Source organism: Stenella coeruleoalba, assembly GCF_951394435.1.
Source record: "Stenella coeruleoalba genome assembly, chromosome: 17".
Taxonomy (NCBI): Eukaryota; Metazoa; Chordata; class Mammalia; order Artiodactyla; family Delphinidae; genus Stenella; species Stenella coeruleoalba.
Window position 1 is genome coordinate 34,053,926 of NC_137163.1, and position 27,102 is coordinate 34,081,027.

The 27,102-nt window shown below is 40.2% G+C and overlaps 1 protein-coding gene across 12 annotated transcripts in view; it reads left to right on the top strand.

Moving 5' to 3' along the window:
- Positions 1–27,102, top strand: part of NCALD (neurocalcin delta) — a 430,559-nt gene that overhangs the window by 252,320 nt on the left and 151,137 nt on the right. For 9 of the 12 annotated variants that reach the window (XM_079901530.1, XM_079901526.1, XM_079901529.1 and 6 more), the window contains one exon: positions 6,349–6,436. The exons of the other annotated variants lie outside the window; for them this stretch is intronic. The gene's annotated coding sequence lies outside the window, so the exon portion shown is untranslated. The remainder of the gene's footprint in view (positions 1–6,348; positions 6,437–27,102) is intronic. 12 annotated transcript variants of the gene reach the window in all.

Genomic DNA, 27,102 nt, shown 5'->3' on the forward strand with positions numbered 1-27,102 from the left:
GCCTGGGGTGTCTTCTATTTTTGTGTAGTTAAAATTGCCAGAGGATTCTTTCAGCAGCTCTATTTTGATGAATGGGGAAGCCATGCTGCCCTGTGGAATCCCAGCATGGCGTGGCAGCTCCCCCAATGAAAGAGGCACATAGCTGTTGTGAACATGTGACCAACTGTGAAACTTTGCACATTCAAGTACTTTAAACACTCGAAAGTGCCTGTTGTACATCTCATTACAGAGATATAATACCAGGTGTGACCTCTCATGTGGGTTGATGCCTCCCTGGAGGTTGTTTGGAGTAACATGAAATGTGATTTCTTTCCAAAGTGGAGCACCTGCCATTTTCTCCCTGGCTCTGGGCTGGAAGTGATATCCTAATGCCTCCTGTCCCTCTCCTCAGCTCCTGTATCCGGTCCTCACTTTGGTCTGAGCCTTCTCCCCCATCTGAATGGTCTCCTCTGTGCCCTGTGTTCGGATGGTGTTCCTTCTGATCACAAAATCTTGGTGGCACCTGTGGCAAATGGGAACTGGACGCTGGAAATTGCTCTTTTGCTTTTTTTTTTTAACTTTTTATTTTATAGAAAGTAAAAATAAAAGTTGATTAACAATGTTGTGTTAGTTTCAGGTGTACAACAAAGTGATTCAGTTATACATACACATGTATCTATTCTTTTTCAAATTCTTTTCCCAATTAGGTTGTTACAGAATATTGAGCAGAGTTCCCTGTGCCATACAGTAGGTCTTGTTGGTTATCCGTTTTAAATATAACAGTGTGTACATGCCAATCCCAAACTCCCTAAGCATCCCTCCCCGCCTTCCCCCCGTCCCCCAGCCGCCTCCACATAACCGTAAGTAACCATAAGTTCGTTCTCTAAGGCCGTGAGACTGTTTCTGTTTTGTAAATAAGTTCATTTGTATCTTTTTTTTTTTTTTTAGATTCTGTATATAAGCGATATCATACAATATTTCTCTTTCTCTGTCTGGCTTACTTCACTCAGTATGACAATCTCCAGGTCCATCCATGTTACTGCAAATGGCATTATTTCATTCTTTTTAATGGCTGAGTAATATTCCATTGTATATATGTACCACATCTTCAGAAAGATTGGGGGGTTTGAGCAGAAGTTGCATTGATGGATTACAATTGCTTTAATTACAATTACAATGAATCCTGGCACCAAGAGGATGACCCTTGGCAAAGGGGTGAAGCAGGCCAAGGTCGGCCTTGTCCTTCTGAGCCTCATCATGCCTCCATCCTTCCAGGGGTTGCTAACGCTCCCTCCACTCCCTTAACCCCCTGTTTACCTCAGGTCTTCCTTATCAGGGTAGATAGCACTCAATACTTCAGGATCCTTCCCTTATGTGCTAGTTTCCTTCTATCAGAATTTCTAGTCCCAGATATTATTCCTTTTGGGAACTCTCTGTGATATGAACATGAGTGGTACTGGGTCAAAGATACCTATGCTGGGGGTGCTCCTCCAGGGTGGGAAGGATACGATGAAAAGCACAACTCACCAGGCCTCAGATGACCTAGGTTTATAATTCCAGTTTTGCCACTCATTAGCTGGTGACGTTGGGCTGTGTTTCTTAACCTTTCTGAGTATGTCCTCATCCATATAATAGAATTGATGAGTCCATGCTAGCATGTCTTACATATGAGACTTTTACTTCCCAGGTTTATCATGAAGCTCAAATGAGATGAAGCACTGGAACGCTCTTTATGCATGAGAGAGGTTCTGTGCAAATGTTAGGGAGAGAGGCAAAAAGGTGCCTTACCTATGTCCACGGTGTTAGCTTTTTGATAGGTAATGAGTTGTAGCAGGAAGCTTCCACCTGGCTTTAATATTTTCTGTAATCCTTGTTTATTGAGCCTCCATTTCCTCATTCATACAAAAGAATGTATACAAAATCTCATTGGCTTGTCATGAGCAATGATGGTTAGAAAGTCCCTTACCCTAGTGTCACTTGGGACTTAGTGTGTATTTTATAAAATGTTAGTTTCCTTTTCACCTTAACATGTCCCTCAAGAAGTGACTCTAGGGCTTCCCTGGTGGCGCAGTGGTTGAGAGTCCGCCTGCCAATGCAGGGGACATGGGTTCGTGTCCCAGTCCGGGAAGATCCCACATGCCACGGAGCGGCTGGGCCCGTGAGCCGTGGCCACTGAGCCTGCGTGCCCGGAGCCTGTGCTCTGCAACGGGAGAGGCCACAACAGTGAGAGGCCCGCATACCACAAAAAAAAAAAAAAAAAGAAGTGACTCTAGACATTCAGGTACAAGAGTTTCCACATGCTTCAAATCTGTCTGTGTATGAGGCAGGTCCGGTAACCGAAATGGTATCAAAGCAGCCCAGAGGAATGATCTAGTCCAAAGGTAACATTAAAAAGGTGTACATCATCCTCTGAAAGGCAGTGGGTGCTGATAACGCACCCATAGGGTGACATGGGGCTGGTTCTAAGGAATGGGGAGGGAGGTGACTAGGGCACTCGCTTTGTCACAAAATTAAAGAAGGCACCATAAAACTCCATAAAATAACATTTAATGCAATATTTTTTTAAAAAAATCAAAATGCAAAAATACCTATGACGAACAAAACGTCAATTCAAAACAATGTTGACTTTCTAAAGTATTGCATTAATATATTTACTTTGATTACTGAGTTTTTTGGTGCCCCCCATTAAAATTTGTGCCCAAAGAGAGTGAGCTCCTCCATTGGCCTTGCCCTGCCCCCACCCTGGGGTGGTGTCCACAGGGCTTGGGGGGAAAGTCCCAGGGAGAGCTTCCAGTACCCACTCCTGATTTCCGCTCATCCACTTGGGGTCCTGAATTTGGTTTAATTATAACCTTGTGAAAAAAGAAAAGACCATATCAAATGAAATTCTGGTATCCTTTCTAATCAAGTGACCACAATGAAAGATAAGAGTTTGGAAAGAAAATATGAAGCCAGTTGTTCACCAGAAGCTTGATTTAGGTTGGGGGTTGGCAAACAATGACTCGCACACTGACTGCCTGTTTTTGTAGGTAAAGTTTTATTGGCACGTAGGCCTGCTCGTTTGTTTTTGTGTCATCTAGGCTGCCTTGGTGACACAACAGCAGAACTGAGTAGTTGCAGCAGAGACTGTATGGTCTGCAAAGCTGAAAATGTTTATTATCTAGCCTGTAGCAGACCCCTGATTTAGATTATCAAAGGACTTAGTTTTCTTTTTTTAATAAATTATTTTATTTATTTATTTTTGGCTGTGTTGGGTCTTCATTGCTGCGTGCGGGCTTTTCTCTAGTTGTGGCGAGCAGGATCGACTCTTCATTGTGGTGTGAGGGCTTCTCATTGCGGTGGCTTCTCTTGTTGCAGAGCATGGGCTCTGGGTGCACGGGCTTCGGTAGTTGTGGCAGGTGGTCTCAGTAGTTGTGGCATACTTAACAGTGAAAAACTAAATCCTTTCCTCATGAGATCAGGAGCAGGCAAAGGATGCCCTCTTTCACAACTCCTATTCAACATAGAACTGGAAGTTCTACACAATGCAATAAAGTAAGAAGAGAAAATTAAAGGCAGATCAGAAAGGAAGAAAGAAAACGGTTCACCATTCATATTTTTCTTCTCTGGGAGGTGTCAGATCTGTTGCTCATTTTTCTATTGTGTTGTCTTTTTCTTACTGATTTGTAACATTTCTTTATATAATCTGAATACCGGTCTTTTGCTGATTTCACAGGTTGCAAACTTGTCTCAGATATTGGCATGTCTTCTTTCTTTATTGTACCTTGCGATAAACAGAAGAACTTAATAGTAGAGTAGGCAAATTTATCAATCTTTCTTTCCTTTTGTGATTAGCACTTTTGGACTTAGCCTTAAGAACTCTTCCCATTTGGAGGTCAGAAAGATGTTATCCTATATTTTCTTCTACAAGGTTTAACATTTTGCTTTTTCAGCTAAGTCCTTAATCCCTCTGGAATTGATCTTTAGGTATGGCTCCTCCTTGACTTTTGGCTCAGTAAATTATTCCAGCCTTTGTGAGAGCTCTGTTATCTTTCAGTTCCAACTTCCCTGCCATGCTGGTTCTGATGCTCTGTCTCTAAAAATTGTGTGGCCTTTTCTTTTCTTTTGGTATGCCTTATAATTTTTTTCTTGATAGCCAGACATGATGTACCTGGTAAAAGGAACTGCTGTAAATAGATCTTTAGGAATGTGGTAGCGAGTTTTCAGGGAAAAGAAGCGTTCTATGCATCCTACAATTAGGTCTCAGTCTTTTGGTGAGCCTGTGCCTTTGGACTGCCAAGTTCACAAGTATTTCTCAGTTTTTTTCTCCTCGCTTAGGTGGGACAGGATGGCTAGAGTGGGCTGCAGTTGAGCAGTTCCCTTCTCCCACAGTGGAAGCCTAGAGGAGTCTAGAGCTGAGTATTTCCCTTCCCCAGGTCAGTTAGGCTCTGAGGATATTCTAGCAGGTTAGGCTCTGGTTAACTAGTTTCCCCTGAGGGCAAGAACAGAGTGTTATGGCATATCAAAAAATGTTCATTTTCCCCTCCCCCTTCCAGAAGCCTGAGGGGATTTTTCTCTGGTATTTACTGTGGACATCTGGTAGAGCTCCGGGAAGTAAATCTCACAGTATTGTAAGGACCCCCCCACAGTGACTGTGTCCCCCTGGAGTGTTTAACTCTCAGAGTTGTCCCCAGGGAGACTCCAGCAGTTGATCAATTACAGTTCACATTTTCCTGTCCTGGCACTGCTTCCAGCAGCACTTTCTGTTGGCAAGTCTCTGCTCAGTTTCAGGCATAGGAACAGGAAGGGCAAAGAGCAAAAAGCAAATGCCAGAGCCTTTTAAAAGAGCTTTTCCAGGAGCTCTACCTAGCACCTCCAGCTTACATCTCCAAGGCCCAAACTGTTCCACCTGCCCATCCTTAGCTGTAGTTTAAACAGGGCAAATTGCTGCCCTGAGCAAAATCAAGGTTCAGTTAGGACAGAGGGTAGACTGGGTGTTGGATAGTTAACCAGCAGTGTCTGCCCCGCTCTCTAAGCTCCTGCCAGGATTGCCTATCCCCCTAGCAGGGTTGTTTGGATAACAAAATGGAAGATCACATGCAAGAGCATTTCATACATTATAAAATGTTTCATAAACAAAGTGGAAACATTCTGAACTATTTTCTCAGAGAGCAAACCTACTATTAATAGAAAGTCTTACTAAATGCAAAGACTTGGGTAATCAATATCTCTTAAACCTCATCTCATTCTCTTTCAGACATCTTTGGATAGACCAAGATCCAGTGTTTTCATAGATACACATCCTCAAACACCAGTCTTCAGATTCAGATTATTGCCGAACATTGTTGTAGTGGACATTTGTTGATTTCCTCCAATACTCCTTTCCTCCTTTTCTCTTCCTCTTAGTAATCTGAATGCCTTTCCATGTGATTTTTCTTTGGAGTGTCCTTCCTTACCCTCTCCTCTAAGGATAAGGCTAGATTAAAGTCATTCAGCAAAGTATCGTGACATTCAGTGATGGGCAGTCAGAATGACTTCAGAGCTTGAGACTGGCAGCATGCTAACACTACACTCTTGGGAGATGGATGTGTGGTCTGAAACTGCTGAAGCTATATTTTTGCACCATGAGGAAAGGCAGCCACAAGATGAAGTCAATCTACAGAGAATGCCATGCTAAGAGAATTGCAGAGAGTCAAATGATATACATAGTGAACCCCTGTTTTCCAGAAACCAACCCTACATCCAGGTTTTTCTTCCCCAGCTCAATGAACCAAAATATTTCCATGTCTTGTTATTTATTTAAGTGAGTTTGAGTTGGGTTTTCTGTTATTTGTAGCCAAAAGATTCCTGAATGATAGTTTCCACATCTATTCCAGGAAAAAATTATATATATTATTTTAATGTTTATTATTTTAAATAATGTATATATTTTATATAATATATTACTTAGCGTATTATATGTTTATGTTTATATATACACACACATGTATATACATATTTATAAGTATTATATATATATATAAATATATATTCTGAAATTTATAGTCCTTCCAGGATTAAGGCCATAAGGCCTGAATATTACTAAGAAAGCTTGTAATACATTTCCTGCATGGCATCTGTCTAAAGGATTTTAAACTTTGACATGCCAGGACCTGAGTCTTGCTCTTTTAGGGACTGTATTTATCACCCCTGCGGTACAAGATTTACCCCTGAGTACTTTGAGGCAAAGACCAATTAGGCTGAGATATGTCAGTGTTCTTGTAGGTGTGTTTCCTGTTTCCTGTTTGCAAAGGCAACTACAGAAGAAATAAAAGCAACGGCCTTACATAAACCGCTTACTGAGCTGTCAAGTATTCAAGTAAGTTATTCATTAATTATGAGTGATTTCAGTCGCAGGGCCAGAGAACTGCGGGTGATAAAATCTGTCGTGATAACTGCAGAAGGCTCTGAGATCCGAGGCGCTGCGTGACTGCGTATTGTGAGTTACTTTTTTAACCTCTCAAATGCCTGGGTTTTAAATTGTGTAAATTATGATTCAGAATGCAAAGATGTTGCATCCTAGTTAAGTTGTTGTGTGTTTATATGTTTTTGGTATTCGTTAAATAGAAGATGGTAATTTATATCTGCCATGAAAACTTTGTTGTGAAGTATACATTTCCATTTTTAACTGTAGATGAATTTGTATGTTACCAAAAAGAAAACTATGCCGCCATTCTACTTTTGTAAAAATTCTTTTCTCTTCTGTGGTGCCTCTGATTAAATAGAAGGCTAAGGAAATTTACTTAAAAAAATGTAGGAGAAGTTATAAAGAAGTAAAAACCTGACTTGCCTCCTGGAAAAAAAGGCAATAACTATGTGCCCCTCCTTACTTTCCAAATCTACTCATTTGGTATGGAAAATTGAAGAGGATATTGTGCAGCAAGTAGATGGAATGTTTTCTAATTCAGAAAAGATTCTTTTGAAATTCTAATGAGGGCAGCAGCACCCACAGTAGTGAATTTACTGTTAAGATAGGAACATTATTACTTTCCTACTTTGTTGCTGTGGGTCTCAAAAGCCATCTCATTGAATGTTTAGGAAATTGGCTTTTCAGGAAGGGAAATCTGCTGATTTATGAATTTCTTGGAAATTTTTCAAAATATGCTAATGGCCCCAGATGAGAGCCAGCCAAGATTTGTAGGCAAGATGATATCGCTTAAGCCCTGGTAATACTTTTTGTGACTGTTTGTAAATAAGGCATGAATATTTACTTGGCCAAATAGTTTTATATGAGGAAAAAATGGCAAAAATATTAAAGTAAATGTGGGCCAGAACAAAGCTTTAGTTTGTATTTTGCTGATATTGCAGGGAAGGGAGATAAGTCAATATAAAATGAAACTTAAATGTACTTAGCTCTTTTTCATCCCATTTCCTTCATCCCCATTAAGTCTCTATGGTTTAATTATTAGGTGAGCAACATGGCTCATCTGGATGTAATGTGAAAGTGAAAGTGAAAAGCCTTTATTCCAAATTGGATAGGCCAGTTCTTTTAATGAGATCTATAGGAGAGTAATAAAATATTTGAAGTCAAGCTAACCAAAATCTTTTTTTTTTTTTTCCTCATGACATTGATAACTAAGCCTCAACCCCAATGCATTTCTCCTGGAGCCCAAGAAAGAATTGTGCATTTAAGTTGGCAGTGATCAGGCAGCTTGAGATATTTTGAAGTACTTATGGATCTCAACCCTAAACATGATAGTAGCCATTGCATTAGTTCCTTGGATCTTTCTGATATCGAACTAAAGGGTAATAGAAAAATGTGCATTCTTGTCCCTAAAGACAGTAAAGCATGACTATGATCCAACATAAGAACCCTTCCCCTTGACGTGAAGGTGTAGAGAATCAGTATATCTGCTGTTGGCTGGTTGTTTCTGCCCCTCCTCAAGCATCCAAGTTTCTCTTCTGTGTCTGTGATCTCAGGGACAGGTGATTCCTCACTGCAGATTCCCTTCTTGAGTGAGTCCCAAATATACTGTACTTCATCTCTGCTTTATGCAGAGCAAGGGGAGGCTACAGGAGTTTGTGCTGCAAATTTGAGGCATCTGCCAGACCCAAAGGAGGACGATTTGAATAAGAAATTGACCAAAAAGCTCTTGAGGCAGTGAAGGAGCCACTTCCTGCTCAACTACTGTTGCCTCGAGAGAGGAATGGGCAAGGCAGAGATGAGGACGACCCCTTAAACAGAGGCTAAACTGTCTAACTGGGGCTTTCCAAAGGAATGGCCTAAGTTAGCAAACACTGCCCCAATTTCCTGGGCTTTCTGGAATTTTGCTCAAGAATTCCAGACACTCTTGTAAAAATTACCTAGTGACAGAGTTCCTGACAATAGATAGGAAAGATATATGTAAAGAAGCTATTTTAAAGTAAAGTATATGAATAGACTCTAGGTTTACAGTCATTTCTGATTTCCTGTTGTCTGGGTATCTCTCTTTAGCTCCCTTAGGCTAGAATTATTTTGTCTGGATCCTCAAGAAATCCATACTCTTCCCCAACGCTTCCTATGTGACTAGCTTCTCAGTTACATGATATTACATGGAATTATTTTTTTTCTACGGTTTTCTGCACTAAAGACCTCTTTCCTTGTTCTCTTAAAAAAATGCTGTTTTAATCCTCTTAGCCTAGGAGCTTACTACTCTTTAATTTCAATGTCTCAGAAATCCTCCTCTATCAAAAAAACCTACTTTGTCAATAGCATACCTTTCGTTCAGGAGTAGTAATTGGGAGAGATTATCTCAGAGGCTGAGAACACAAGACACCAAATATCTAAAGGATAATTAAAGTATCCTTCCAGATGTTTTCAAGTAGAGACAAATACTGATCATTCAAATAATTGATTCCCTGACAACGATTTTTCACTCAGTCTCGTTCTCAATGCCAAAACAGCTAATAAATTCAATGGGAAAAAAACCCTGCTCTTTTATTAGTTTGTAGAAAAAAGAAGAGAAAGAGAGTAGTTGACTTCTCAGCAATTTTGCAACAAGTTCTTTTAGTGTCATGTAGACTTAGGAGAATGCAGTTTGTAGTAGATAACTGATGATTCCAATTAACCAAAAAGTATTGATTAAGCACCTACTAACTTGAGCCCTAGTGGAGAATGATATAGTATAACATGGACTCATATATTTAATAATCATGTTCCTAGAAACCTAATTCATTTACTCATTCAATAAATACTTATTGAGTGCTTGCAGTATGACAGGCACTGTGATAAATGATGGGGATTTTAATGGGGAACAAGGCAGGGATGGTTTCTGTCTACAGTTGAGTGTGGGGTGTAGGGAAGATGTTAATCAAATAATTCCACAAATAGATTTTACAAATGTGATCAATACTATGATGGGGGGAAAAAAAAACCAAAGAAAAATGGGAAACCAAGACTATAAAATACAGGCACTACCTACATCTAGTCTAAGTGGTGATCAGGGAAGACTTCCCTGAAGAAATCTGAAGAGGTTGGGAATGGGGAGGAGAATGTTCTGGGCAGAGGCCCTGAGGTAGAAGGGAGCTTGGAGCTTACTGGGAACTGAACCAAGGCCAGTGTCGCTGGAGAACGGGGTGGGGCAGGAAAAGCTAGAGAGGTGGCAGGGGCAGATCGTGAAAGGCTTAGTAGAGAATGAATGAATGAACGAATGAACATGAGTAGTTAATAACATGGAGTTAGTCCTGTCGTCTCCTGTTATTATTGTGAAAATAAAAGGAGTTTGCAATTGTATAATGACTCTGCTGTTTGGGAGATACGGTATTCATTCATTCATTCAGCCATTCAGCCAGTAAACCCAAGACAAAAATCCCTGTTCACATGGATCTTAAATTCTAGTGGAACAAGCGGCAAATATATAGGTTTTATAGTAAATTTTTGTTTATGAATAAATGGTGTTAAGTGGTCTTTCGATGGAATTTTAAAAATAATTTCAAATGTATATCATATTGCATTTATGTATGGTTATTCCTCTGTTTGGTTAAATAGAGTTATATCCTTTAGCAGATCTAGGACCATGCTCAGCACAGGTGTTCTTCACAGTACTCAATTCACAGTCAAAGACTTTGGAGAAATTCCAAGAGAATAAGATAAGAGAGGGAAGCTAAGAGATTTGCATTTGTTCTTGTTTCTGAAGAGCTAGTGAGGCCGCTGCTCACCAGCACCTTACGAGCTCTTCCTGGAGTGGTGGGGGCAGGAGGAGGGGAGCGATGGAAAAAATGAAAATAACTGAGGCTAACACTGATGGAAAAGGATCTCAGAGGGAGAGTATTCCAGAGTCTTGCTATTTCTTTTTATAAAAAGAGCTTAAAACATCTTATTATATACTTAAAATACTTTATAGATTTTGCACATTTACCATCTCTATAAAAGGTTCACATTTTACAATCAATGTACACATTTAAGGAGAGATGTTTCTTTGTCACATTCCCCAAAGCTCTTATTTAATTGATGGCGCATCTTAAAATCATCAGTGACTTACAGTCAGAAAATAGTACTTATCTGGAACCTTGTTTGAGTTTTCAGTCATGCCTGTCTTTTCTGCTTGAAGATTTCCTGGTGACAGTGTTTTGTATCTGCATATAAATTATTACCATAGATGGAATTAATAAACCAGAGCACCTGTGAGGGTCACCTTCAGGTCTTGTTTGCAAAAATCAGAGAGTAGTTCATTGTATCAAAGGGAGGCATAATAATTATGTTTTAATCTTCAGGAACTTCCTTCTGATTTCTAGATTGCATAAATCAAAGTGATTATTTCTATATAATCCAAGAGGAATAATAGAAATGTTGCTAGTGTGATCCTTTAGTGCAGGATTTCTTAACTGCAGCACTGTTAACATTTTGGACCAGATAATTTTGTTGTGAAGGGCTGTCCTATGCAGTGTAGGATGTTTAGTGGCAACCTGGTACCAGTAGTGTCCCCCCAGTTCTGACAGCCATCTCTAGACATTGCCAGATGTCTTCTGGAAGGGGCCAAATCATTCTCAGTTGAGAGCCATTTCTTTAGTCTATCATAATCACGGACTCACCGTGCTGCATTAGCTTTTGTGTTGTTGTTGTGTTGCAGACGTGTCCAACTCTAAACGCATAGCTTTCAGTTTAACAAGATGGTATCTTTCTAATTCTATAGTTCTTACATCACAATTAAAAATAATGTTATGAAACCAGAATTAGATTTTTATTCAGCCAAATGTGTGAAATCCTGACACGGTAATATGTTTTTTGGGGGGAGGCAGGGAGGGAGGCGGGGGGGGGGGTGGTTTACACTTTAAGGGCCTTGTTTTATTTGTTAAAGCCTGACAAAATTTTATCCTCAAAGTTTAAAACTTACTTAGTGGCTCAACTATTTTTTTAAAGATACATTTATAGGAATCTTAATGCCACAAAAGACTCCTACTCAGTCAGCTGCAAGAATTAATAGCCTTTTGGTGACACATAAAAACTTGAATGAGGCACATTCAGCAAGTTCATTTCTAGTTTTATAGGAAGCCGAAAACAGCAGAGAGAAAAAAGTGCTACCCTTGTATCCTTTGATGATGGTACTTGACATTTTAGTGTAAGTTATTACAATAATATATTGGTTTAATGTTCCCTTAATATCAGTGGTTTACTCAAAGTTTCTGAAAATGGGAAGAATGTGTGTTCTCTCTGTCACTGTTAAGCTAAGAAATGGCATTTCAAAATCACTTTAATCGTACATGATTAAATCTTCTAAAGTGGTATTTTACTATGCTGTGGTGCCTGGGAAGACTTAAGATTACCTAAATTCACTTAGGCGTATGACTAATATATGATACCATTAAGAGAGAGATTTTAAATTCCTTTTACTGTTATTATTTACTTCACCTAAAGGCCTCTTGACTCAAAGTGTTTTATATAGCTCAAATGAGACCAATGTTATTTTGTTAAATAGAGCCTTCTTTCATGTCACTATTATGTTCAGGAATATTTAAGAACTTCTAGTTGTCTCAAAAATAAAGTTCTAATTCTTTTTCATGGCACTTAAAGCCCTCTACTAACTGGACTGCAATCGATCTCTTCAGAGGTATCTCCTTTACCTCCATTTGCCCCTGTCTCCATATCACACTCCAGCTGCAATGAACTAGGTTGCCCAGGGCATCCTTGCATTTTTCTACCTTTATAGTGCTCTCATGCTACGCTCTCTACCCCTTAGATTCCAATCCATGCTTAAGAACCATTTCTTCCATGAAATTTTCCCAAATTTTCTCAGTTGGAATTAATCTCTCTCTCTCTCCTATGATGTTTGGAAAGCACTACACTAGTGTTCCTCAAACTACCTATGAGAAGGACTAGATTTTTTTTAAATTTCCAGTTTATTACAGGACAATATGTATCTTCTTGTCTATGACCAGTACTTAGATCTCGCCCTGTGAAATTCGCATATCTGATCTGGTCTAAACCCCATTCAATGAGCCAAGTCCACTTGATCACACATTTGAGTAGTGCATCTGTGTCCAATGCTGTAAAACTGTCTGAACAATTACTCGCGATCTCTGTACTTGTGCTGTTGCTGATAAGAATAGTTCATGAGGTGCTGCTGGTCCACAGACCACACTTTAGTTAGCTCTGCCCGAGACTATAAGCTCTATGAGGACAGGGCCCAGGTCTGCTTTTTCATCATTATAATTCTAGCACCTGGCATTGCCTGTCACATAGTAAGCACACTTATTCCACGTAGAAGTATCATATTACAGATAACAGCACCTAAAAGCACCAAAGTAGCTTGGATCAGATCGTGATCACTTTTTAGCACCTATAGGATTATCATGCCTAACCTGTATGAATGAGAATATCAGACTGTTTTATTTTAAAAACACATGTTCTTTAGTAAAAAATCTACTGAAATGAAACGCCCAGCCTGCTAGTGCTGGTATAGGCTTTATAAATGAAGCTCACTTAATCAATAATTTAATTTTCTTTCCCTAAATAGTTGCAGAAACTCACTGTATTCAACTTCATTTAAGTAAACTAAATGGAGCTTAAAAGAAATCTAAAACACTTTGCCTGTTAAATAGCAATATTGAGAAATTGTCTAAGAGAAATATATTCCTCATAGAAAAAAACCCCACAGAAACAAAACTATATTTGAAACCAAAATGGCTTTCTCTTATGCAGCTCAAGGGGGGATACATTGAAACTCTTAAGCAGTCCAGAATTGTATTTTTGAAAATGAGAATCACATGGAGTTAGTTTAACATCCACCACTGTAAATTCTACTGGGGAAAACACCTGGAATTTGAGTAACATTTTTCAAAATTTAAAATGTAAGAGATTCAGAATACTTGACAATGCTATCTGAACATAGATTTCTAACTTTTAGTAGTTCAAGAGTGTCTTTCTGAAGTGGTAAGAAGTAGTTGCTGTTGAATGTTCATGTTTTTCTTTGACTATTTCATTATATTAAAATTGACAGCCAAGAAAAACAAGAACATTTACTATATGTTTTTCTCACCATTATTGGCCACTTACTTTTCCATGGAACATTTGTTATTTCTGGGAAACATATGGCATATGACCAGAACCATAATTAGTCACAGTCTGATGTTATAGGAATTCAAATTTTGGCAATTTCTAGCTTCTTCCTCTGAAACATAAAAGCAGTAAATACAGATCGTAAGGTGCATTCTGGAGTCAGCTTTTCCCTCCTTCACAAATTGTGGAATTTACTTGTTTTGATTGGGGAGGTGTTTGAAGACTCACAAACACTTTTATAGCTCTGCCTCAGACCTAGAATGTTCCAGAAGGAGGCACCGTTCTAAGCACTTTACACACATCAGCTTATCTAATCATTGCAATAGCAGGTGAGAAAACAGAGGCATGAAGACATTAATTTGCCAAAGTCACTTCAATAAGAAACTGTGTAGTTGAGATTCACCTCAGGGAGTCTGGCTCCAGATTCTGTGTTTTAACTTTCATAGAGTAGTGTCTTTTGCTGCATTGCTCCTATAAGTAGAGATTCCATTGGTAGAATCCTGCTGAAGACGTTATTTTCTTGCAGACTGTCTCTGCCTAATACTTCATAGCTGAGAAATGCTGAGTAACTGGGGAATATCAGATGACTATGAATGATGGGTAACTAGAGAATGCTGGGTAACCAAGGAATCCTGGGTAACCAGGGAATGCTGGGTAACTGGGGGAAAAGGGTGAGAAGCTATTAGTTGACAGTTTACTCTGAGAAACTTTCCAGCATCTGTAAACCAAAGGGTTGTCATCAATATAAGATCTGGGACTGTCCTGCAGAGTCAGTCACTCTCACACAGGATCCCTAAAAAGTGTTATCTTTGAATCAGAAGGATAAATATTTGCAGTAATCACTTTTGCCTTGCGTTGGAAGCCATGGTTGCTGAGGCTGATTATCACAGAAGTAAGGCATCCTTTGTTACTAATGGAGTTATTGAGGACTGAAAATGCAACATTGCTTAGCAACATGCATCATAGTATTTACTCTTTTGAGCAGGAACAGCAAAAGCAAGTAGTATGTCTTATAAATGTCCTGGCAGGTATTTTTATTTTCCTTTCCAACTAACATTGCTTGTATCCATTGTCATGGTATTAGCAAAGTGCTTAGACTGTGGCTTGGTGGGTGTAGGTTTAGGTATATTCCCATAAGTACAGAGATCAGCCCTGAAAGCTGGCATTAGCCCAGTGTAGAACCAAAAAGAAATTAGGCTGCAGGTAAGAAAGAGTAGTAAAAGATTCCTACAACTCTAATGTTCTATATAAGGCTCCTAATTTTCACTGCTGGCAAGTATGTGATGGTAGCGATAGCACCCCTGTAAGATGTGGGAACTTGCTGTAATACTCTTCAGACTTCTTGTTTTGTTGGCTCTGATCTTTCAGGCGCTGATAGAGTCCATAATAACTAAAAACGAACATAATCCCTATTTCCTCCTAATGAAAATTTAATAGTTTCACTAATAACAGTGCTAGCACTCCCCTGTCATTTACCCTTTATCATGCATATTGGAGAACAAGTTTGTCTCTGGGGAGAATTTGATCTGGATGCACTTCTTAAGCCCTCCTTTCTTCTCCAAATTAAAATAGTAACTATACATTGGAGAATCCTGGCATTCTTTTTTTTTTTTTTTTTTTTGTGGTACACGGGCCTCTCACTGTTGTGGCCTCTCCCGTTGTGGAGCACAGGCTCCGGACGCGCAGGCTCAGCGGCCATGGCTCACGGGCCCAGCTGCTCCATGGCATGTGGGATCTTCCCGGACCGGGGCACGAACCCGTGTCCCCTGCATCGGCAGGCGGACTCTCAACCACTGCGCCACCAGGGAAGCCCCGAATCCTGGCATTCTTTTACTATCTTTTCTTTCTCTGCCTCCAAAGTCATCCTAGCTTGGTGTCTTAAATTATGGTGTTCTAACTTGACTTCCGCTCTGATGAAGAGCAAGAAATCCCAGGGGTTGGAGCCATCTTAAAGGAAAGACTGTCTCTGCAGTGGATTGAACAATTGTGGGAGAAAAGAGACGCTAACCTTCCTGCATGAAAACAATAGGGAAAGAATCAGTTCACCCCTAAAACAGAGGCAGCTGTTCATCCTGGGTGGGGGAGATGTTCCACTTGGGATTGTCATCCAATGATTAATGTCTGTTCAATCCCAAGATAGGTGGAGAAGCTTGGAATCTGAATGACCATATTGTTCGATTCTTTGTCCCTCTTGGGGAAGGGTCCTGGAATGTGTAAATTTTCCTCCTGCAGTTTCACTTTTCAGGGCTTTCCACACTCTTGGCTTTGCTTTTGCTTTGTTGTGTCCTGGAATAACTAATTAATTATGGACCCAGTTCCTTCTATGCACTTGTAATTGGACGTCTTGAAAATTGCTCCGTGCTGGCTTAAATAATGAGGAGAGAATTAAAAGGTTGAGAGGTGCTGGGAAAGATAGAGAGACCATGACCACTGGAAATCCAGCAAATATCTCACCAGATATCTGTTCCGCCAGTAACCAGGGGAGACAGAGCACTGGGGCAGTGGGGCTAGAAAAAAACACTCACAGTGAAGTGATAAAAGTGACAGGGGCAGCAAGAGGGTCCATTGTTGAGAAGAACATTTTTGTGGAAGGAAATCCTGTTTGAAGGCTGTACAGGCTGGGCAGGCCTAGCCAGCTAATGTCTTCTCTTGGGGAGGTGTGTGGGGTGTTCCCTGAGAACAGGGGAAGAGCCAGGACTTTGGAGTCCAACATACTGACATCTGTGTCTGGACTCTGCCATTTACTAACTGTGGGATTTGGAGCAAATGACTTTACCTCTCTAAGCATCCAGCTTTTCATCTGTGAAATGAAAAATAATAGTACTTGTCTCAGAAGGAGTGAGTGGGATCAAATTGGTTAGTGTCTAGACCATTTCCTGGCACATAGCAAACTCTCAGTACTGGGTAGCCATTATTATTATGCAGTTATGTTGTCAACATAATGATTTAATAACAATAAAGATATTAACAGCAGGTAAGGTAATTAGCCTGGCACAGCTCAGGAAGGGTTGGCTTTAAAATGCATTGTAGGAGAATTATTATTCCCATTCTGTCTTCTCAACTCTCTTCCTGGACAGTTTGGTTTTTCCCCTTATTATATCCCCCCTTCACTCTTCCACTTAGGGAAGGAGAGGAATTTAAAAATTGGATAAGAACAGTGCAGCTGTTCAGCTGGGGCCTTTGGTTGTTGGAAAGGAGGCCACCAGACCACAGCTGGCCAAATAACCCATGGAAACCATTCCCAAAATACATTCTGTTATCCTGTCCTGCTACTTATGTCATTTAGACATAAGGTGATTTGCAATTTCAGATCCTAGATCCTTCTCCCCCATTAGAATGTAAGTCTTCAAGATGTCTCTTTTGTTCACTGCTGTGTGTCTAGTGTTTAGAACTATGCAATGCACATGTATGTGTCCAATGAATATTTGTTCGAGGGAGGAGTGAAGGAAGGAAGGAAGGGAAGAAGAAAGGATGGACAAATGAACTTCACCTAGCAGAACTTGAAGGCAAAAAAAAAAAACATCTTGGAAAGGAGACCTCCTGGCTAGCCTAATGGGTTGACAGAGAAGGCCTGTAGGTATTCAAATCAACAAACATTTAGTGAGTACCTACTCTGTACCTGGCACTGCACCAGGTTGTAGGGATATAACAAAAAATAAGATACCATCTTTGCCACCAATGACAGACATCTAGGTGGGATGCAGACAGTCTTAAATGTGATGCAACTGAGGTAGCTTTAGGAGTAAAGTGGATAATTTCTGTATTATCATGTTATACAGGGTAAAAACAGTATCAACTTGATAGGTGCTGTATTAGTTTCCTAGAACTGCCATAACAAAGTATCAAAAACTGGGTGGCTTAAAACAACAGAAAGTTATTCTCTCATAATTCTGGAGACTAGAAGTTTGCAGTCAAGTTGTTGGCAGGACCATGTTCCTTCCAGAGGCTCTAGGGAAGAATCTTCCTGTCTCTTTCAGCTTTTGGTAGCCCCAAGTACCAGGTACTTGGCAGCATAACTGCAATCTCTACTTCTGTCTTCACATGGCAGTCTTCCTTTTGTGTGTCTGTCTTCTCCTCTTCTTATAAGGACTCCAGTCATATTGGATTAAGGATTCATCCTACTCCAGTATGACTTCATCTTAACTAATAAAATCTGCAACTACCCTATTTTCAAATCAGGTCATTCTGAGGTAGTGAGGGTTAGGACTTCAACATGTCTTTTTGAGGAGACACAATTCAACCCATAAGAGTTGCTGACTAGGATTTTATTTATTTATTCTCACTAGGATTTTAGATGCAAGGTGGAGGCTTTAAGATGACAACTGTGTGTCAATATTAGGCGAGTTGATTCAAAGTAGATGAGTAGTATCTCAGGATATCGGTATAATCTTATGTTTATACTGATAGACAGATATGTATGTATATTTACACAAATACATATATGTAGATGCAAGTATATATATCACACACATATATAGACTCATACACACACATATATATACATATTTTATATTCACATGCAGATAGATACAGAAATTAATATTGATATGTGTGTATTGATGGGTTCATGTACATACATGTATTTTCTAGCTCTGTCTATTGAGAGAGCCTAGAAGCAATGATACCCTGTAACAGTGAACACACCCAGCTCCCGCATCTTGGTTTCTAAATACCATTCTCCAATCAAAGAAACCAAGGCTCTTTGTAGGAATGGCGGATTGTAGAGCTGAGGCAGGGAAAATAGAAGATGAATTTGGAGCACCTTGTAGTGCTAGAAAGTTTGAAAGTGCTATTTTTTAAAGGATAGAGCATGTCAAAGGTTACAGGAGTCAACCTGAAAGCTCCCTATAGCCAAAGCTATAATTTAAGGGAAAAAAAGTGGGAATTCCCTGGCGGTCCAGTGGTTATAGAACTCCACACTCCCACTGCAGGGGGCACGGGTTTGATCCCTGGTCGGGGAACTAAGATCCTGCATGCTGCGTGGAATGGCCAAAAAAAAAAAAAAAAAGTAATGATAGTATTAGTATAGGTTATAACCACAAGAATGAAATAAATATCCATGTGTCCATACTGATATAAACAAATGATGGAATAAATAAATAAACAAACAAACAGGAGTGAAGGAACAAATCTTTCTTACAGAAAAATTCCAAACTAGAAATGTAGAAGAAACGAGGGCAAAAAAATCATCCTTAGAACATTGCAGCAATAATTGCTGCCGGCAAGATCCAGTGGTGAATCCTAAGATTAATGGGCAAAATTTTAGGAGAAAAAGGATATTTGCATAGCCTCAAAGTCTCTCTCCCAAAATATTTCCTAATTACTGTGGTAGTTTTAACCTTTGTCACAAATTGTTTGATACTTCTCCATCCAGGAGGTGGAGCTTAATTTTCTTTGGGTGTAGACTGGACTTAGTGACATACTTCTAACACACAAAGTATGGAAAGAAAAAGAGAGGAACTTTTCAGTAGTAAACTTCACAGACACTACCTTAAGCAAGGGGTCAACATTAATATCTTTGTTGATAAGTCATGTTGATAGCATCTATCCCTTGAAATGAAGGGCACTTTACCTTGGTGGTATCCTTCCTCCGATTCCTTAAACCTAATCATGAGAAAATACCAGACAAACCCAAACTGACAGAAAGTTTACACAACACTTGACCTATTCTAAAGTGTCAAAGTCATGAAAAACAAGGAAAAGTCCAGAAACTGTCACAGATCAGAGGAGACTAAGGAGATATGGTGACAGATGCAGTGTGGTATCCTAGGTTGCATCCTGGAACAACAACAACAAGATAATGGAAAAACTGCGGAAATCCAAATAAAGCCTGTAGTTTACTTAGTAGTATTTTGTACCAATGTTAATTTCCTAGTTTTGATAAATGTACCATGGCTGTGTATGGTGTTAGCAATAGGATAAGCTGGGAAACTCTCTGTATTACCTTTGCAACTTTTCTGTGTGTCTAAAATTATTCTAAAATTAAAAGTTAAGAAAGAAGGCTCTGAGAAGAGGACTCTATAGCAATAGTATCAGATTGTCCCAGTGACTGTTCTCTGAGTGCTTATGTCACTTACTCTCGTTCTGTTGCCTAGATGAGATACAGCAATCAGCTCCATCTTTGAGCTGGACCCCACAAAGTCCTCACACTGGCCTGAAGTCCTGACACTGTCTCCCTCCCACCATTCACGTTACCTCTCTGATTTTTACCTCCCACTACTCTCTTAAATATAGCTAGATATAATCAGGAATAGATAAGACTTGTTGGCATCAGAAAGACTCGTCTAGCAGCAATAATGTAGTAGAAAGATTTAGAATGAGCAAACTTTGCGGTTTGAGTTCTAGTTCTGCTGCTATTCACCTAAGGAGATACTGGCCAAGTCATGTAATCTTTCTGGCTTTTTAGCCTCTAAACTGGAAGAGTTGGACCAGAATGCTTCTAATTGTAAATTCAATGGCAGTGTTATCCTTGGTTTACAGCAGGATATGAATTTGATTTATCCATTCGGGAAAATTTCTGCATATTTTGATCCCTAGTGTGCAATTGTGAATCTCTGCCTGGGTAACAGCTGTGTTCCCACTCTGCCCCAAGCTCAGGGCTTTGCAAGGAAAGAGGAAGTATAGCCAGAAACTGACCTCATGCCCCATTCTTCCTAGTTCCAAGTCATTTCTGTCAAATGGCTTCCCAAGTTTTAATTCATGTTCTATCTTCATGATTTTTACTATATCCATATTCTCTGTGTACTATTTTTACTTAATATCTTTCTTTAAACCACCCTCTCTTTATATTTTAACTTACATTTGCCTTAAGCAGTGATAGCTGTGAAATTGCAGATTTGATGCGCCAGCTATATTTTTTCGAACGTACACTACAACAAATACACAGCCCCAATCCACCATAACTATGCACTGCCTAAAATGGTCTCACGGAATGCTAGCAGTATGCGTTCCACACTTTGGGAAACCCCTCCATGAAGGTGAGGGGCAGCATCCTAGGGGTCTCAGTGTCTTTCCCCCAGTGATCTTAGAGCTTGGGAGTATATAAAAAGGCATTCCTATCAGTGAAAATATTGGGAATCCCATTCTAAGACACTGGAGACTGTCCACTTTATTTTGGAATGAAGTAACAGAAGTGACTAAGCTTTTTCTCTTTGAGGGAAAGGCCCAAAAGGAGCTGGAATGAGGAAAAAAAGGTATTTTTCTGGCTTAAAAAATAGGAATGAATAGCAGAGGAAAGGGCTGGAGAGAAAGAGCAATTAACAGGAGTAAGACAGAGTAGCAGGAAAACAATGGGGGTGAGGTGATGGTGAGGGAAAACACTGGAGGGAAATGCAGTTTCTCAAAGAGGCAGAGTATTAAATGAAAGGTTAGAGATTTTGTAGAGGTCCTCATATCCTCCTCCTTTTTGACTTTTGGACTCATTCATGGTGTGAGAACTGATTAGATACACCAGAGGGCCAGCTTGAAGGGCCAAAGGGATTGTACTCTCCAAGAAACTTCCTGCTAACGATATCGTGCTCTGAGCAGGTTAGTTTCTCCTTGACATATGACCTTGGCATAAAAGATAGATTTAATACTATCAGAAGGAGTTAGAAAAGAGTCTAGATTTTCCCTAGCATCCTTTCCTACTTAATAACGAAAGGAAAAGACCTTAGCCTTTATCATAATACAGATCTGATTGATTCAAACCCACACATCTGCAAAGGTCAGTCAGATTTAAAGAGTAAATATTTTTTTCAAAAATCTGAATTCCAGAGGATTAAAATATCTCTGTTTGGGCACATGTTCCCTGGCACACAGCTGAAGTAAGTGCCTGCAGATGGTCACAGCCGTGTTGGGCAGAGGCATAGTGTTGGGGTACAGCATGCATTGGACTGGACTGGTAGAAGCTGATGATCCTAATACCACAGAATTTTAATCGGGGATGGGAGTGGGGGAGAGGGGTATGATAGGAGCCAAGGCAGCTGCACAAGGGGCAATTAGGAAAATTTTCCATGTTGTTCTGTATTTTTCCAGATTTTTCTATTTTAAAATAAATAGCGCTTTCTGAGAGGGAGTGCTGATATGGTTTCCATCCTTTCCAAAAGAGGAGAGGAACTGGGAGGCTCTGAGGAGACTAGGTATGGTCTACACATCCAAGAGAACAGATTCAGCCAAAGGACAGCACACTCTTTGTCAAGCTGCACCAAGAATGCTGTTGATTACCCCTTCCTGAGATGAATTTAGGAAAAGCCCAAGAATTAAATTGCACTCAAAGCACATGACATGCAGCCTCATATACTGTTCTTCCAAAACCTCAACTAGGATATTTATAAGGTTTTGGTTTCTTTCCAGACTTCAGAGAACACTCATCTGAAATTACATTTTCACGTCAATTTCTGCCAGATGTACTTTAGGTAACTTATGACAGCTTTTTTCCTTCTTCATTTTTCTTTTTTGCTCAGAACGTTGTCCCTGGAAGGTCCCCTTGCCTCTTTCCCTATTTATTTTCTCTTCTCCATTTTATAATTGGTTCTCTTTAGAGGCGGACCCATGGATAAAATCTTAGTTCTCCAGGACTTTCACCTCCAGAGAAAAAAAAAAAAAAGACCATTTTTGTGTATGCCTTGACTTTCAGAATTGTTGAGACGATGTCAAGGCTTTGACCAAGTCAAGCCTTTCTCAGCCTCCGTGGTGAGTTGGCTTCTTCCAGAAGAAGATTCATCACATGGTGTGGGCCACTGAGCTACTGTGCATCTGACAGCTTAGCTCACTGCCCTTGGCTGGCTCTTGGAATGATTCAAACAAAATAACAGCTTAAATTATTGTACCAGAGGGAAAAAAAGCAGATTCCTTCATGTGATTTTGATCCTTGTTTGTTTGTTTCATATGAACTTTGTGTGAACAAAGTGACTTGTGGTGAGTATATATACAATCAAATCAAAATTTAAGAGAATACCCTAAGATAAAATGGAAACTGTGGGAAAATGGTTTTTTTTTTTCATTAGGTATTTCTTTTGCCCATCCTCTGAACACTCATTTCTAGCACTTCTTGTGAGTTGGGAAAAGAGTCATTGTTCTGTAGATCTAAACCACTGAAGCAATCACATTTCTGATGGGGAAAAAATTTTAAGTGTATGAATTGAGGGGAATTGTCAGAGTCTGAGTTGAGCAAATCAGGACATTAATTCAGTACTCCCTAACCCTCGTGAATTAGCATTGTGCCCATGCCGATGGCTTGTTTTTATTTTCTGTTTTTAATTTCCTCAATATTTGACCTGTAGAACAACATATTATGGTGTCTGTTTCCTGGGAACAGAAAACACAAGTAAATATTTGAGAAATCTGATACAGGGAAATTTGGGTTGAAGCTTGTCAGAAAGATGCATGAAATCAAGCCCCAATAAAATATCATTCTTCCTTACATCTGGTTTATCATGATTTGATGAAATTCTTCTTTGTGGCCCACTCCTGAATAATTTCATGACTAATACGTAAGTGGATGGATTACGCAAATACTGTTGTTCTAACAATACCCGGCATTTTGGCCACTGCACAGATGTGACACATAAAACTTAGATTGCGTGTGTAGACTTTGGTGTAAGTCTTTCACTGAAACAATATCTTTTGAGTCTGTATTGTTATAAATTAATATTTGAGCCTGCCTGAGACAAGAGTACAGATGGAAGCCTCAGCCTGCAGCCCTTCACCTTCTGGCCTCTCAAGAGAGGCCTTCTATGCAAGCAAGCTGTATTAGTTTTCTGTAGCTGCTGTAATAAATTGCCACAGACCTAGTGGCTTAAAACAAGGCCAGTTTACCATCTTGCCCTTCTGAAGGTCAGAAATGTGAATCAAGGTCTTAGCAGGGCTGCGTTTCTTCTGGAGGCTTTGAAGGAATAATCCATTCCCTTACCTTTTTTAGTTTTTAGAAGCTGCCTACATTCCTTAGCTCATGGCCCCTTTCTCTCATAATTCCAACATCTTGCTTGTCATTATTTCCTACAACTAACTCTTATCCACCTGCCCCCCTCTTATAAGAGGTCTTATGATTACATTGGGCCCACCCAGCTAATCCAGGATAATCTTTCCATCCTAAATCCTTAACTTCATCATGTCTGTAAAGTCCTTTTATCATGTAAGGTAACATACTAACAGATTCTGGGGACTGGGAGGTAAACACCTTTGGGAGGCCTAAGATACACGTGAACTCTCCAGTCCTGCATTTTCAAACTCCGTCCTCTTAACTGCCCCCTCCATGCACATACACAAGGGATGCTCTGTCTGCCCATGGGAATAGCAGCAGTACTGCCTGTCTGCCCTTGGGAGGGCCAACCTGGGCAAGGGTTCACATAGGTCCTATTGGTGGCTTGGAAAAATTGGACGGGACGTTCTGGGATCCTGAGTCCTTGGAATGTAGTCTGGCTTTGGAGAAGGTCAGTGCCAGCTCAGTGTGGGCACATGCTCTCGGCTCTCGTGCTCCTTGACCTATAAGGAGGAGTGCAGCCGACAGAAGGGCAGAGTAGGGCCCTCTGGAGCTAGAGACTCAGAACAGGGCCAGTTGCTGACATCTACAAGCAGCATTGCTTCCAGCAGCCAGACAGGTGACAGAATCGAATGCCTGGAGCTGGATTGTGGGAAAAGAGAGACTGTCTGCCCTTCTAAAGAAGGTAGATACAATGTCCCAGAGGAAGGGGACCCAGTGCTGCTACATCTTCTGAATTTTTTGAACAAAACCAGAAATCTGTTTTTGTTTTATTTTAAACCCTGTGTGAGGAAAAGAAAAATGTGCACAAGGGCCATTCAACTCTCCAATTTGCAACTGACCTGTGGTTTAAAGGAAAAAGCACAGAATCCCTAGGAATAGACAACACTATTGAATGAGTGAACAATGAATGTCAATGCTAAGTTCAGAGATGGTGCATTAATTAAGTTACTCAAAGCTGAAAAATTCATCCCTAATCATGCCACATTGTCCAATAGACTCATCAGAAATTTGGCAGGGAGATTAAATGACAATATTAAGATAAATATTAATGAAATGCCAACAATGTGATGATGCCTTCAGTATGGTATAAACTTTTTTCACATTGTGAATTTCACAGAGAAAAATGTAAAGTCTATCAATTAAAACTCCAAAATCAAAGTCCCAAAGAATTAAAGTTCAAAATCCGAAACTTTTGCTCTTGCGAATGAAAAACCTAAAGGAATCAAAGCTTCAGTCATTAAAGCAAAGTTTAAAATTACTTCAGAAATTTCTGAGAAATTACTTCACAGTCATTTAGTCATTCAACAAATAATTATCGAGCTTCTACTATGTGCCAGGCCCTGTATTAGGTACTTGAGATAGAGCAGTGAGCAAAACACAAGAACATCATGTTCTTATGGAGTTTATGTTTAAGACAACATAAATAAGATAAATATATAGCATTTTAGTGATGGTTGCTAAGGAGGAAAAAGAGTAGGGGAATGGGGAGTAGCAGCAGTTTGGGATTTTATGTAGAATGGCCAGGGATGGTCTCATGGAGAAGGTGACTTTTAAGTAAAACTTGACAGACATGAGGGAGGAGCCTGGCAGAAATTTGGAGAAAGGCTGTGCCGGGCCCAGGGAGCACAAAGGCCCAGGACCTGCAGCAGGTGTGGGCCTGGAATGTTTGGGCAACAGTGGACGTCCAGAGTGGCTGGAGCAGAAAGAGTAGAGGGGAATGTAGGAGATGGTGGTCTGAGAGGAAATGGGGGCCAGACCACATAGGGCCCCAAAGAGAAGGACTTGGGCATTTACTCTCAGTGCGATGGGGGCATGGGAAGATTTTGAGGAGAGAAGTGACATCATCTGACTTAAAGTGTAAGTCAGACCCCTCTGGCCACTGTGCTATGAAGAGGCTGAAGGAGATTAGGGACAGAAGCAGTGACACCAGTTAGGAGGCCATTGCAATACTCCTGGCGATGGTTTGCGGTGTTTAAACTCGGTGGTGAAAGGGAGGTAATGAGAAGAGTTTAGATTCTGGGTATATTTTGATGGGCCAGATAACAGAATTTTCTAATTTGTCTGGGGTGTGAGATAAAAAGTAGTTGAAGATAACACCGTGGTTTTTGATTTGAACAACTAGAGTGGAGTCGCCATTAAGAGACTGGGAAAGACTGGGAAGGAGACAGGTTTAGAAGATCAAGGGGCCAGTTTTGTATATGCTAAGTCCTAGATGCCTATTAAACATGCAAAAATAGATGAGCAGGCATTTGAACATAGGGGTCTGGAGTTCAGGGGAGAAGGACCAAGCTGGAGATACAAACTTGGTGATTATCAGTATGTAGATTTTAGTTAAAACTATGAGGCTGCATGAGATCACCTGGAAGGTGCATGTGGAAAGAAACGAGAAGAATTTCGAGACCTAAGCCCTGGGGGACTCCAACACAGAGATCAGGAAGATGAGGGGGGTACCAGCAAAGGAAAAGGAGTAAAAGCATCTGGGAAGGTGGGGGAAAAACCAACCAAGTGAAGAAATTGTTTCAAGGAGAAGGGACTGAACAATTGTGTCCAGTGCTGCTGGGAGGTTGGAGGGGGAGGACTGGGAATTGCCCATTGGATTTAGCAACACGGAAGCTAATGGGAACTTTGATAAAATTGGTCTCAGCCAGACCGATGGACAGTCTGTGCCTGCCTTCAGCAGCTATAGACTGGCTGTCTTCCATGGATGTCGTTTCTTCAGGTATTAATGTACTAAGTAGTAGAGTTAGACACAAAATCATCCAAGTGGATTGCTTTTTAGTAAATATGAAGAGTTGATGGGACACTTAAAAGTATTATAGCACTGGCCTCATACACATGAAATTAGAAAACAAGATAGTCTATGGCTCCTGAAAAATTACTTAAGGCACAAGGATATTCCCCAAGCCAAGTGTTTAGTATTGCCAAATACCACAGCAGAAATCCGCTGGCACTGAGTGAAGGAGGGTGGTTGGAGAGAATGTTGATTTCTGTTTCACCAGAATCCAGTAAGTCAACAAAACTGGAGACCAAGACTTGTGAACTCAAATTGAATGGGAGAAATACACACCCACTCCACCACCACTACCATCAGAAAGAGGAGAGAGAGAGAGAGAGAAAGAGAGAGAGAGAGAAAGAGAGAGAGAGAGAGAGAGAGAGAGAGAGAGAGCGCCTTACAGTGATAAGCCCCACATCCCTAAGCATATGCTGAGAGCATACAAGTGTTCATGCTTCCTGCAGGCAGTTAGTATCACAAAGAGGAAAAACAGAGTGAGGGACAGCTGAGACTACACATGCGCAGTTCCTATCCCCAAGGGTCTGATTCAAGAAAACACTGCTTCTCCCTATAGGACAGTGAGGCAGGGAGGGAAGAGGCTAGGAATATCCCTCCAAGAGTTCTCACATAAATGCAAAATCAGAGGAAAAGGGATTTGACTTCCATACCCCCAAGCCCCAACAAACACAACAGGGAAAGAAATTCAAACTATCGTACTTGGTTGCTTCTTTGGTATCAGTTTGATTGGCAACAATGATAAAACTTCATCGGTTAAAATGAAATTAGGAACAGGTGAGTATTCATTATTCAAAATCTCTCTTATTCTGGGAAATCAAGAACTGGGTTTAGAACATTTAAGCCACAATCTTAGATGCATATGTGTACAGGTCTGTT